The sequence below is a fragment of the Mus caroli genome, chromosome 5 (genome assembly GCF_900094665.2).
Source record: "Mus caroli chromosome 5, CAROLI_EIJ_v1.1, whole genome shotgun sequence".
Classification (NCBI taxonomy): Eukaryota; Metazoa; Chordata; class Mammalia; order Rodentia; family Muridae; genus Mus; species Mus caroli.
Window position 1 is genome coordinate 108148294 of NC_034574.1, and position 12059 is coordinate 108160352.

Genomic DNA, 12059 nt, shown 5'->3' on the forward strand with positions numbered 1-12059 from the left:
CTGCATGCCTTTAATCCCAGCACTCCTGAGGCAGAAGCAGGAGGATATCTGTGAGTTCAAGGCCAGCCTGGTTTACAAAATGGGTTCCAGGACAGCCAGAGATACAGAGAGACCCTGTTTCAAAAAAAATTTTTTTAATTGATAACAATATTATTATTATTTTTTTATTATTATTATTATAGTTGAACTGCTATCAAGGAAGACATCAGATGTTGACCTCCATAAGCAGGTTCATCTGTACACACACACACACACACACAAATATCACAGATATATGCATAAACATGTACATATATTAATATATACTTAATATACATACATGTACATAAAATTTTTAAAAGATAAATAGGGTTTGGAGTGATTGCTCTTTGGTTTCAGAGGACCCCCCATTCAATCCCCAGCTCCCCCAGGGCAGCTCACAGTTAGCTATAACTCCAGACCCAGGGGTCCGGTGCCCTCTTCTGGCTGCTGAGGGAACTGCATGCAGGTGAAACCCATAGGCAGGTGTGGAGACTAAGGGAACGCGATCTGGGTGCTTTGCACGGTGGAATGTGAGGCAGGATTGTGGGGGGCCTCATGGAGATGCTGCTGACTGCATGAAAGCCTCTGCCTCTGGAGGTGGTGATGTGTTCCTAGGAGAAATGAAGAGTCCATTGAAGAAGAGGATGAGGAGGGGAGTAGAGGGTCCCAGGACAGAAGGAGGCCAAGGAGGCATAGACACCATAAAGACTTTTATGGCTCCACATCTGGATATAGTAGAGTGAACCTTTAATCCCAGCACTGGGGAAGCAGAGGCAAGAGGATCTCTGTGAGTTCAAGGCCAGCCTGGACTATACCCTGAGAACTTTCCTAAAACAGAAAGCAAGTCTTTGTAAAAGGTTGGGATAGAGAACAGGCATAACCTAGCCAAGTAAAAAGGGCAGATGCTATTCCATCCAGCCAGCCATCCACCCATCCATCCATTCATCTATACCACTTAGAAGCCAACTGCCCTGGTGCACAGGACACCCCAGAGAGACCCTAGGCAGTTGAGTGTGGTGTGTGTGTGTGTGTGTGTGTGTGCTAACTACAAAGCCCAGAACAGAAACAGAAGGATTCTAAGCCTTGACCTTCCTCTTGCCCACACTTCCCTGAAGCCAGGGAGAATGGCCCCAGGCAGCTGCAGGGCTCTGCACTCGGAAGGCTTTGGATACCTGAGTGTTATAAATAGCATCCCCTGTAGCGGGAAGGAATTGAGAGGCTCGGTGAGTCAGTACAGCAGAAACACACACACACATGCACACACACACACACACACACACACACATATGCACACACACATAACGCACATACACACACACATACACACACACGCACATAGACATGCACATACACACACATACAACACACATACATGTGCATACACACACATGGGCACACACAGCCCTCTCACCTGAGTCTGGCTGCAATACTGTTCTTCTTGGGTACCCCATCTGAGACACCCCCTCCTTACAACTTAACTAAGCCAGGGACTCTGCTTCTATGACCCCTCCCCTCCTGCCAGGTCCCACCTTTTGGAGCACCAGGAAGCCCACTGTCTCATTAGATCAGAGGCACCGGGTTATATAATGTTTCAGATCAGATTCTATAGCTGGTCCTACCTGGGTGTCAGGCCCAACTCGTTGATGTGTGTGTGTGTGTATGTCTAATCTATGTGTGTGTCTGTGTGCCTGTGTATCAGTATCTAAGTCTGTGTGTGTCTGTGTGTGTGTGTGTGTGCATGCATATGCATGTGTCTGTGTCTAAGTCTGTGGGTATGTCTGTGTATGTATCTGTGTGTGTGTGTGCGCCTGTGCATACACTCACATCACAGAGCACGTGTACAGGTAAGAGGATAGTTTTCAGGAGTCAATTTTCTCCTTCTACCATGTATGTTCATGGATCAACCCTAGGCCCTCAGGCTTGGTGGTAAACACCTTTGGTAGCTGAGCCATCTCAGAAGCCCAAGCTCTGCCAATTCCTGAGACCCTGTTACCTTCACTCATGAGAGCCTCATTCATAAAATGGAGATGATGGTGGTGGTGGTGGTGGTGGTGGTGGTGGTGCTGGTGGCAACCTTACCTACTCTAAGGAATTGTATGAAGAGTCAGAATCCAGTGCCCAGCTCTAACTATGGCAGCTACAGGCCCTGTGCTTAACGCTCCACTGTCCTATAATCCAGAATGACAAGAAGAACGGCTTCCCCTGGTCCGACCACACCTGCCGTGACCTTGAAGCCTGAAATCCTGACCTCTAATGTCTACAGCCTTTGCAAATGAGTTTCACCATCCGTCATAAACAGGAACCCCGGAAACTCGGTCCGGGAGAGAACCATGTGGCTTGTCCAAGGCCACACTGTACCCCATATGGTAGAATCTGTCGTCAGCAGAAAGACTCTGTCATTTTGCCAGAGGCCCAAGGACACAAGCAGATGCTGTGTGTGGAAGCAAAAGAATCAAGCACACAGGGAGCCGGTGTTTTCTGCTTGTCTAGTTAGCTCCTGGGGGGAGGTACTACCTGCTACCCTCCTATGCCTGGCAGCACAACCCGCCCCCACCCCACCCCCCAAGATCAGGTTTTCTTGTTTTATTTTTAAACGGGATCTCATGTAGCCCAGGCTGGCCTTGAACTCACTACACAAATGAGGATGACTTACAACCTCTGATCCTCCTGCCTCCACCATCCAGATCCCGGGGGGCACAGGAATGATGGGTGTGTGCAACCTTGCTGGGCTTGTGTGGTAATGGGGATAGAAACTTGATAGGCAGGCAAGCACTTTACCAACTGAGCTACACCCCCAGCCTGTTCATAAAGATGACTAATTCAGGCGCACTACCTCACGCCTTTAATCCCAGTGCTTAGCAGACAGAATCTGGAGTTTAAGGCACATGGTGAGACCTTGTCTCAAATCAAAAAAAAAAAAAAAAGAAAAAAAAAAAGCTTATCGTTTCTTTACATTTTTAGGTTTATGCTTATGATGTGTACAAGTGTGTCTGTGTGTGTCTAGGTGAACGCAGATGCCCTCAGAGGCCAGGGATGGCAGCGTCGTTCCCCTGGAACGGGGGTCGTGAGGTGCCGGGTGGGTGCTGGGAACCGAACTGGATCCTTCTGCAGAAGCTCTGAAAGCTGATTCACCCATCTCTCCAGCCCCCATCTCTCTATATCTGGTGCACTGCTGTCTTTCTCTTATTAAACTGTGTTCATTATTCATGAGAGTGGAGTGTGCGTGCCCAGGGTGCACGTGGAGGTCAGAGGACAGCTTGCAGGAGTGTGTTCTCTCCACGTGTGTGCGGTGTCCCAGGGATCTGCCTCAGATCCTTAGATGTGATAGCAGGTGGCTTTACCTGCTGAGCCCCTCTTGATCATGCATATTTGGTCTTTCTTTCCTTCCTTTCTTCCTTCCTTTCTTTCTTTCTTCCTTTCTTTCCTTCCTTCTCTTCTTTCTTTTTCTTTCTTTCCTTCTTTCTTTCTCTCCTTTCTTCCTTTCTTTTTCTTCCTTTTTTCTTTTTTTCTCCTCTTTCTTTCTTTCTTTCTTTCTTCTTTCTTTCTTTCTTTCTTTCTTTCTTTCTTCCTTTCTTCCTTTCTTTCCTTCCTTCTCTCTTCTTTCTTTTTCTTTCTTTCCTTCTTTCTTTCTCTCCTTTCTTCCTTTCTTTTTCTTCCTTTTTTCTCTTTTTTCCTCTTTCTTTCTTTCTTTCTTTCTTTCTTTCTTTCTTTCTTTCTTTCTTTCTTTCTTTCTCTTTCTTTCTCTTTCTTTCTTTCTAGACAGGGTGTCTCTCTATGCAGCCCTGGCTGTCCTGGAACTCCCTGTGTAGACCAGGCTGACCTCCAACTCACAGAGATCTGCCTGCTTCTGACTCCTGAGTGTTGGGATTAAGGTTGTATGCCACCCAGTCTGCCCCGTGTATATTATTTAAGGAGAAATGTTTAGGTAAGATTTGGCCTCCCTGGTTCCTACACCCTTTGCTGTTCCAGGGTTGCTCATGGAGCCCCTTAAAATTCCTCCCACGGTATGACAGGCCATGTGTTCAGGTTGCCGGACAAACTTGGGTTCTTACCTGGATCTGTCATTTCCTGTATGACCTTGGGCTAGACCCTTGGCCTCTCTAAATACTAAGTAATCTCTCTTATGTTCCACAGGACCCAGCACTATGTAGTAGGTGACTACAGCCTCTGTCTTTGGGGAACTTTTATTTTGGTGGGGGGTTGTGGGGGTGTGCACAGCCATAGAAAGCAAGCAAGTAATTTCAGAAGGGTTAACCGAAAGTCACGGAACAAGGGAATGTGATCCACACTTCAGAGGAGAGAGGGGGTTTCTTTTTGAATAGGGTGATCAAGAAAGTGGCATTCCAGGCAGGGCATGGTGGTGTACACCTTCAATCCCGGCATACAAAGGCAGAAGTGGCTGGATCTCTGTGGATTTGAGGCCAGCCTGGTCTTTATGGCGAGTTCTAGGATAGCCAGGGCTACATAGAGAGAGGCTTTTGCTCAAAAAACAACACACACACACACACACACAAACCAATTAACAAACAAACAAAAACAACAAAAGAGAAAGTGCCATTTATTCTAAGTCCTGGCTGAGTGAGTTTGGTGCAGGGAGCCGCGCTGCCAAGAGCAGAGAGGGAAGAGGCGAAGTCAGAGCATGACCGGGGTTACAGCATACAGCTCTGGATGTGGCAGGGGACCAGGCTGAGAGCATCCAGCCGATGCTCAGGATACAGTAACCGTTAGGTCTGGCAATGCTCGCTGCTCTCCTCCTTCGGGGACCCTCCTGGCGCTCCCCTTACCTCTCCGCCCAGTCTTCGCCACCACCATTCCCGGATGGCAGGAAAGGGACGGATCCCAGCAGCCAGGAAGCCCCATCCCCCACTCTCTCCTCCCTCCTGTCTTCCTCCGAACCCTCCCACCGCAGCCCAGTGATTTTCCTGACTCTTCACAAGGCGATTTTATTAAACATCTCGAAAAAATATTCTCTCACTCCCTCTCTCTTTATTTATAAAAATCAACTTAGCACCCTGCTCCTTTGTTCTATTTGGGATTCTGGAACAGCCTGGTTTATATTTAGCCGAAATCCCGCTCCTTTCCCCACAGATTCCGGCTCAGCCCCAACTACAGGGGCGCGGGGGGGGGGNCGCGGGGGGGGGCTCAGGGGGTTTGCAGGGTTGCTCCCTGCAGGAGCATCTTTTGCATGCTATCTAGCGATCCCAAGTAAGCCCAGGCTGGGCTAGCTTCTCTGTCATCCCATCACTATCCCATACAGATGTCCTCAAGAAAGAGAGGAGCCGGGCACAGGGCAAATGGAGTAGAAAGACCGAGCCCCAATCCATAGCCAGGCTCTGAGGGGCAGAAGGTATTTGTATGCGGGTCGGGGTTCAAGTTCAAACTCTCCTCGCCTCCCCTCCCCCCAGGCTTGTCCTCGTCACCCCCACCCATTTGACTGCTGAGCAGAGTCAGAGGGTGTCAACATGCTTATACACTTGAGATGGCAAACCCGGACTACAGGATAGAGCGAGCACCAGGAGCTGCTCCACACAGAAGCCGCTTCTTCCGCAAAGCCCTCCCAGATTGAGCCCCATCTATTCAACTTACACTGAGGTTCCAGAGATAATGAGCCAGGGCCTCCCAAGACCCAGGCTTGAGCAGAAGTCCAGAGGTGGACAAAGCCCCAATTGTTTTTCCAAGAATACACTAGGCCTGCTCTCCTACTAGAGCCAAAGAAGCACTTGGCGCATGAGGACCCCACGCAGAGTCGTGATTATGGCTGTATCTGGGGGTCAGAGGATAGCTTCAGACACATGCTTACAAGATTATTTGGCAAGGCCTGGGTTCGATCACCAGTACAACACGGGGTGGCGGCAAATAAATTGGACCGGTGGTTATAAAAAAAGGGAGAAGGAAGGAAGGAAAAAAGGAAGGAAGGAAGGAAGGAAGGAAGGAAGGAAGGAAGGCTAGATCCAGACGTAAAGTTGGGTTGGAAAGGGGCTGTATTGGAGGTTCTGAAGTGGGAGGGGGCAGTACCGAGTAGCTAGAATTGAGATACATTAGATATGTGAGGCTGTCAAACAGTCAGTTACGAATTTTAATAAAAGCAAAGTAATTCTCACAAAAGAAAATACGCAAGTGGCCAATAATAAAAATGCAAAGATGCTCAAACGTCTCGACGACAAAGCACAAATTAAAACCACCAGATCCTACCAACAACTTAGAATGCCTACACAGAGGTAAATATCTTCAGGCACACCCATATGGTGATCAAGTCGTATTCCGGGGTGAGAAGGAAAGGATGCCTGTATACGGTAAAATGCAGACGAACCTCAAAACCATGTTTTTACCAGGTGTAGTGGCACATGCCTGTAATCCCAGCACTTGGAAGACTGAGGCAGAAGGATCAGGAGTTCAAAGCCAGCCCTACTATATAGTGAGACTCTGTCTCAAGGAGGGGGAGGGGAGGGGAGATTAGGGCTGGAGAGACTTCAGCAGTTAATTGCACATGCTGCTCTCACAGAGGACCTGAGTTCAGTTCCCAGCACCAACCCCAGGTAGCTCACTACTGTACCTCCAGCCCCCGGGAACACATCATCTCTGGGCTCCACGGGCATCTGAATTCACATGTGCGTGCACGCACACAAACACACACACACACACACACACGTACACATATATAAATTTAACACTAAAAGTCAGTCTTTTAAAAAAGAAAATATATGCTGGGCAGCAGTGGCCTTTAATCCCAGCACTTGGGAGGCAGAGGCAGGTGGATTTCTGAGTTCAAGGCCAGCCTGGTCTACAGAGTGAGTTCCAGGACAGCCAGGGCTATACAGAGAAACCCTGTCTCAAAAAAAAAAAAAAAAAAAAAAAGAGTTCTTAATTCTAAGTATATGCTGGCATGCATATGCATTCATTCGTATCTATACATTATAATGAATACTTTCTACTAATCTGTATTTTTGGTTTGTTTGTTTTTCGAGACAGGGTCTCTCTGTGTAGCCCTGGCTGCCTGGAACTCACTCTGTAGACCAGGCTGGCCTCTAACTCAGAAATCCGCCTGCCTCTACCTCCTAAGTGCTGGGATTAAAGATGTGTGCCACCACCGCCCAGTTGAATTAAGAACTCTTGTTATGGCAACTGGTAGTGGTGGTGGTGGCAGTCCTATGCACCTTTTAATCCCAACAGTTGGGAGGTAGAGGCAGGGGAATTACTGAGTTGAAGCCCAGCCTGGTCTATGGAGTGAGTTCCATGACAGCCAGGGTCATGCAGAGAAACCCCGTCTCAAACATACACACACATACTCACACACACACATACACACACACACACACACACAAAACCCATCCCATCAGGCAGTGCCTGTAAGTTGACTCAAAGGGTAAAAGGCACTTGCCACACAAGCTCAGCCCCCTAAGTTCAACTCCTGGAACCCATCTACGTAAAAATGGAAGGAAAAAACTCACTCCATAAAATTGTTCTCTACCCCTCCCAATACCCCTCCCTTGTGGTGTGTGCACACACAGGACAATAACTCATTTTTATTTATTATGTTAGGTATAGGAGTGCCTGCACATATATATGTATGTGTACCACATGCATGCCTGGTATTTTAGGACACCAGAAGAGGGTGTCATATCACCTGGAACTGGAATTACCAGACAGCTGGGATCTACCATGTGGGTGCCGGGAATTGAACCCAGGTCCTCTGGAGGAGCAGCCGGTGCTCTAACCACGGAGCCACCCCTCCAGTGCCACCAATCTTATTTTTATTTTTTTTAAGTAGGCAAAATGATTGAACAGACGCATTCGGAAAAGACACCGTTATCTTTAGCTAGCAGGGAAGTACAAATTAAAATTGAAACTTAAGACACCCTTGCAGATGTGTTAGGATGGATTTCTCAGTTGAGCAAACCATCTAAACAGACAGTATCAGTGAGGACGTGGAGCGTGATTCGGCAGTTCTGTCGAGAAGGCTGACCGCTCCTTATATAGCTGAGCATGCACCTATCTCTGCTCATAATTCTCCTTCCTCGCTGTTTACCTGAGAGAACTGAGATGTGTACTTATGCAAAAAGCTTATACATGAATTTCACAGCTTCATTCTTCAAAACAAAAAACAAAATTTAACTTTGTGGGTGTGCCCACCTGAGTGTGTATATGTGTAGGAGCCCAGAGAGGCCAGAAGAGGGCATCAGATCCCTTGGAACTGGAGTTATGGGTAGTTGTGAGCCACCATGTGGGTGCTGGGAAATGAGCCTGGGTCATGTGCTCTAACCCCTGAGCCACCTCTCCAGCCCCCTCTGGTCAGTTTTATTGTCAGCACAATCCAAAGTCACCATGAAAGAGGGATCCTTGCTGAAGAATCACCATCAGGTCAGCCCAGTGGCCATGGCTGTAAAACTGTTTGTTTGATTGTAGAGACAGGGTTTCTCTGTGTAGCCCTGGCTGTCCTGGAACTCACTCTGTAGACCAGGCTAGCCTCAGACTCACATAGATTCACCTGTGTCTGCCTCCCAAGCACTGAGATTAAAAGTGAGCATTACCATGCCCAGTCCTTGCTTTTGAGATGGGATATTGCTCAGCTTGATCTAAGCTCTAAGGATCAAGCAATCTTCCTTCTTCAGCCTCCCGGCTGGAACTACGGTAGACGTCCCATTGTTCATAAGGTCCTCAGTTGTTCAAAGCAGGTCTTAGGCAGGTCCTGCCTCCTGGTCTTCACACCCAAGTGCCACACCTTCCTTGCTGATCAGGGCTCCCCAAGCCCCTAGGACATATGGAAGTGACAGTCTAGAGGTTTTGAGATAAGCCCAGGGTCTTGATCTCTGATGGATTTTTCTGTAGAAGCCAACATCAGGTCCTGAGGCCACATGCCCAGCCCCGGGGAAAGCCACTAGCCTCCAGAGCAGCCAATGTCACTCAGTCATTAGAACACAAGTTGCCACGTGACCACTCATAACCACTTATAACCTCACGTACCACAACACCCAGCCTCGTTACTCCTGACACCCGACTCAGAGAAACCAAGCAAGGTGTTGATGGTGGTGGTGCACACCTTTAGTCCTGGCAGTCAGGAAGCAGAGATCTCTGGGTTTAAGGACAGCCTGGTCTACCAAGGAAGCCAGGGCTATGCAGAGAAACTCTGTCTCAGAAAAAAAAAAAAAAAACAAAAACAAAAACAAAAGCAAACAATAGATAGATAGATAGATAGATAGATAGATAGATAGATAGATAGATACACAGACACACAGACAGGCAGACAGGCAGGCAAATAGGGACTATGCAAAGTAATAAATGTTCGCACAGAGCCACTGTTTCTAACAGATGCTAAGGGAGCCTGAGACAGGGCGATCAATTGTGCTGAGGAAGGAGTTCAAGGCCAGCCAGGGCAGCCATAGCAAGCCCCTGTCTCACAAGTAAATAAATAGATGCTGCTGTTACAAGCTATTACACTTGAGGGTCATTCGTTCTGGAGCAGCAATGACGTCAGCTAGCCTTCACTGAGACTAACCCTGTGATTTCTGTACAATAGCTGCCTGTTTGTCTGCAACCACTCTCTCCAGGTGTGGTGGCACACTCAGGTGCTAGGGCCAGGTTGCTCAGAGTTCTAGGCCAGCCAAGGACACACAGTGAGACCTGACTCCAAATAAATAAGTAGGGACAGGAGAGTTGCCTCAATGCTTAAGTGCTAAGAGCATACCCTGTTTTTCTTCAGGACTGAGTTCAGTTCCCCATACCCCGTTGTCAGTTGGCTTACAATCACCAGGATCCACAGGGATCCATGGCCCCCCTAGGTTCTGCATTCACAGATGCACACACAGACAGGCCAGCAAGATGGCTCAGTGGGTAAAGGGGCTTGACTCCCAAGTCTGACCACTTAGAGTTTAATACCTGGAATTTACATGGTGGAAGGAGAGACACTCCTGGAAATTGTCCTTAGACCTCCACATGAGCACCATGTCGGGTACACACTCACACACTGAGGCAGGGGGATGGTTGTGAGTTCTGGGACAGCTAGGGTTACTTAGGGAGACCTTGTTTCAAAATAAATAGAAGCTTGGCCAACAATAAAGCAGTCTTAGGGAGAGGAGAGTTAATTCAAGGACGGGCATCCTCAGCTATGTACCAAGTCTGGGGCCAGTCTGGGCTACATAATGAGCTCTGGTCACTAGGGTTACATAGTGTCTCCAAGCGTGAGGTGGGGAGACCCTGGAATGGAAGAAGATTAAAAACAAAACAACACAACAAAAAAACCCTCCCTACTTAAGACAAAGGTAAATATTTAAGAGTAGCAAGAAAACAGAAGTGGAAGAGACCCAGAGGGCAAGCCCCTGCGCTCTGTGCCCCCCCCCCCAAGCCCTGCACTGGTGTGTGAATACATGACCTGTGGGCCTCGAGGACCAACCGTCTTCTTCTTCCTCCCTGACCTAACAGTGGCTATGACAGTGAGGTTTAACCCAAGACTTTCTCCAACATGTTCCCTACCGCCAGGGTCAAAGCTGGTGAAGTTCCGTGCTGTGGGGATTAACACAGCCCCGGGACACCCAGGAAGCAGCCCTGGTGAGAGACTCAGAGCTATTTTTGAAAAGCAAGCAAGGCCTGCAGGCATCCCTGGCAGAGCCAGGAACTTGGAGCTGGAAGATGGGCAAGCCAGGAGCAGAGGGAAACAGACAGCTAAAGGCAGAGCCCACGCCCTATCCCTATGACGTCAGCCCCACGCATTGTGACATAAGACTGTGGCGGTGGTGGTGGGCAGGAGATTGGGCGGGGCACCCTTGCGCTCCCTTGGATGCACTTTTATAAATTGTGGTAAGATATTCATAACCTAAAACTCATCCTTGGGAATTTTTAACAACTCCCTCCGGGGGCTGAGTGACATTGGGGATCGACCGACCGAGTTCTTGCTGGAACAGGGAGTGTGGATGCCAGCCAAAAGTATTGGTTCACCAAATGGCGCGGAGAGGTTTTGTTCTATTTGGGAAGAATTCTGAAATTGGAGGGCAGGTCATTGCTCTGGGGCAAAGCCAGGGCCAGGGATCAGGAAAGAGCTAAGGGAAGCTGTGTGGGGAGGGGAGGAGAGGGGAGGGGACAGAAAGCAGCAGAGGGGCCTACTAATGAAGCATGTACTGTAAGGCAGAGGTGTTTGCAACTGGGCGGGGGGGGGGGGTCATGGGCAGCCAGAGGGAGCCATCAAATCCCCAAAAATAACTCCCTGCTTCTGCAGGAGAAGCTGGAACTAATCAAGGTGGGAATAATCTAAAAATCCAGCAGAGAGACTGCTGGGAGCATTGGAGGCTGAGGGCAGTAAGCAAAAGATGGCTTTGCCCCCACGAGGGGTTGTTGTCCCAGAAAACGGTGCCAACTTAATCAGTTCTTCTTCCTAGGGCCTCCATCAGAAGACCCCCAGCCCCATGCCCGTGGCTGGCATCTATTCCTACTGTGTTCCCCTGTGCTATAGCATCTATTCCTACTGTGTTCCCTGTGCTATAGCATCTATTCCTACTGTGTTCCCTGTGCTATAGCATCTATTCCTACTGTGTTCCCTGTGCTATAGCATCGATTCCTACTGTGTTCCCTGTACTATAGCATCTATTCCTACCGTGTTCCCCTGTGCTATAGCATCGATTCCTACTGTGTTCCCTGTGCTATAGCATCTATTCCTACCGTGTTCCCNTACTATAGCATCTATTCCTACCGTGTTCCCCTGTGCTATAGCATCGATTCCTACTGTGTTCCCTGTGCTATAGCATCTATTCCTACCGTGTTCCCTGTGCTATAGCATCTATTCCTACTGTGTTCCCTGTACTATAGCATCTATTCCTACCGTGTTCCCCTGTGCTATAGCATCTATTCCTACTGTGTTCCCTGTACTATAGCATCTATTCCTACTGTGTTCCCTGTGCTATAGCATCTATTCCTACTGTGTTCCCCTGTGCTATAGCATCTATTCCTACTGTGTTCCCCTGTGCTATAGCATCTATTCCTACTGTGTTCCCCTGTGCTATAGCATCTATTCCTACCGTGTTCCCTGTGCTATAGCATCTATTCCTACTGTG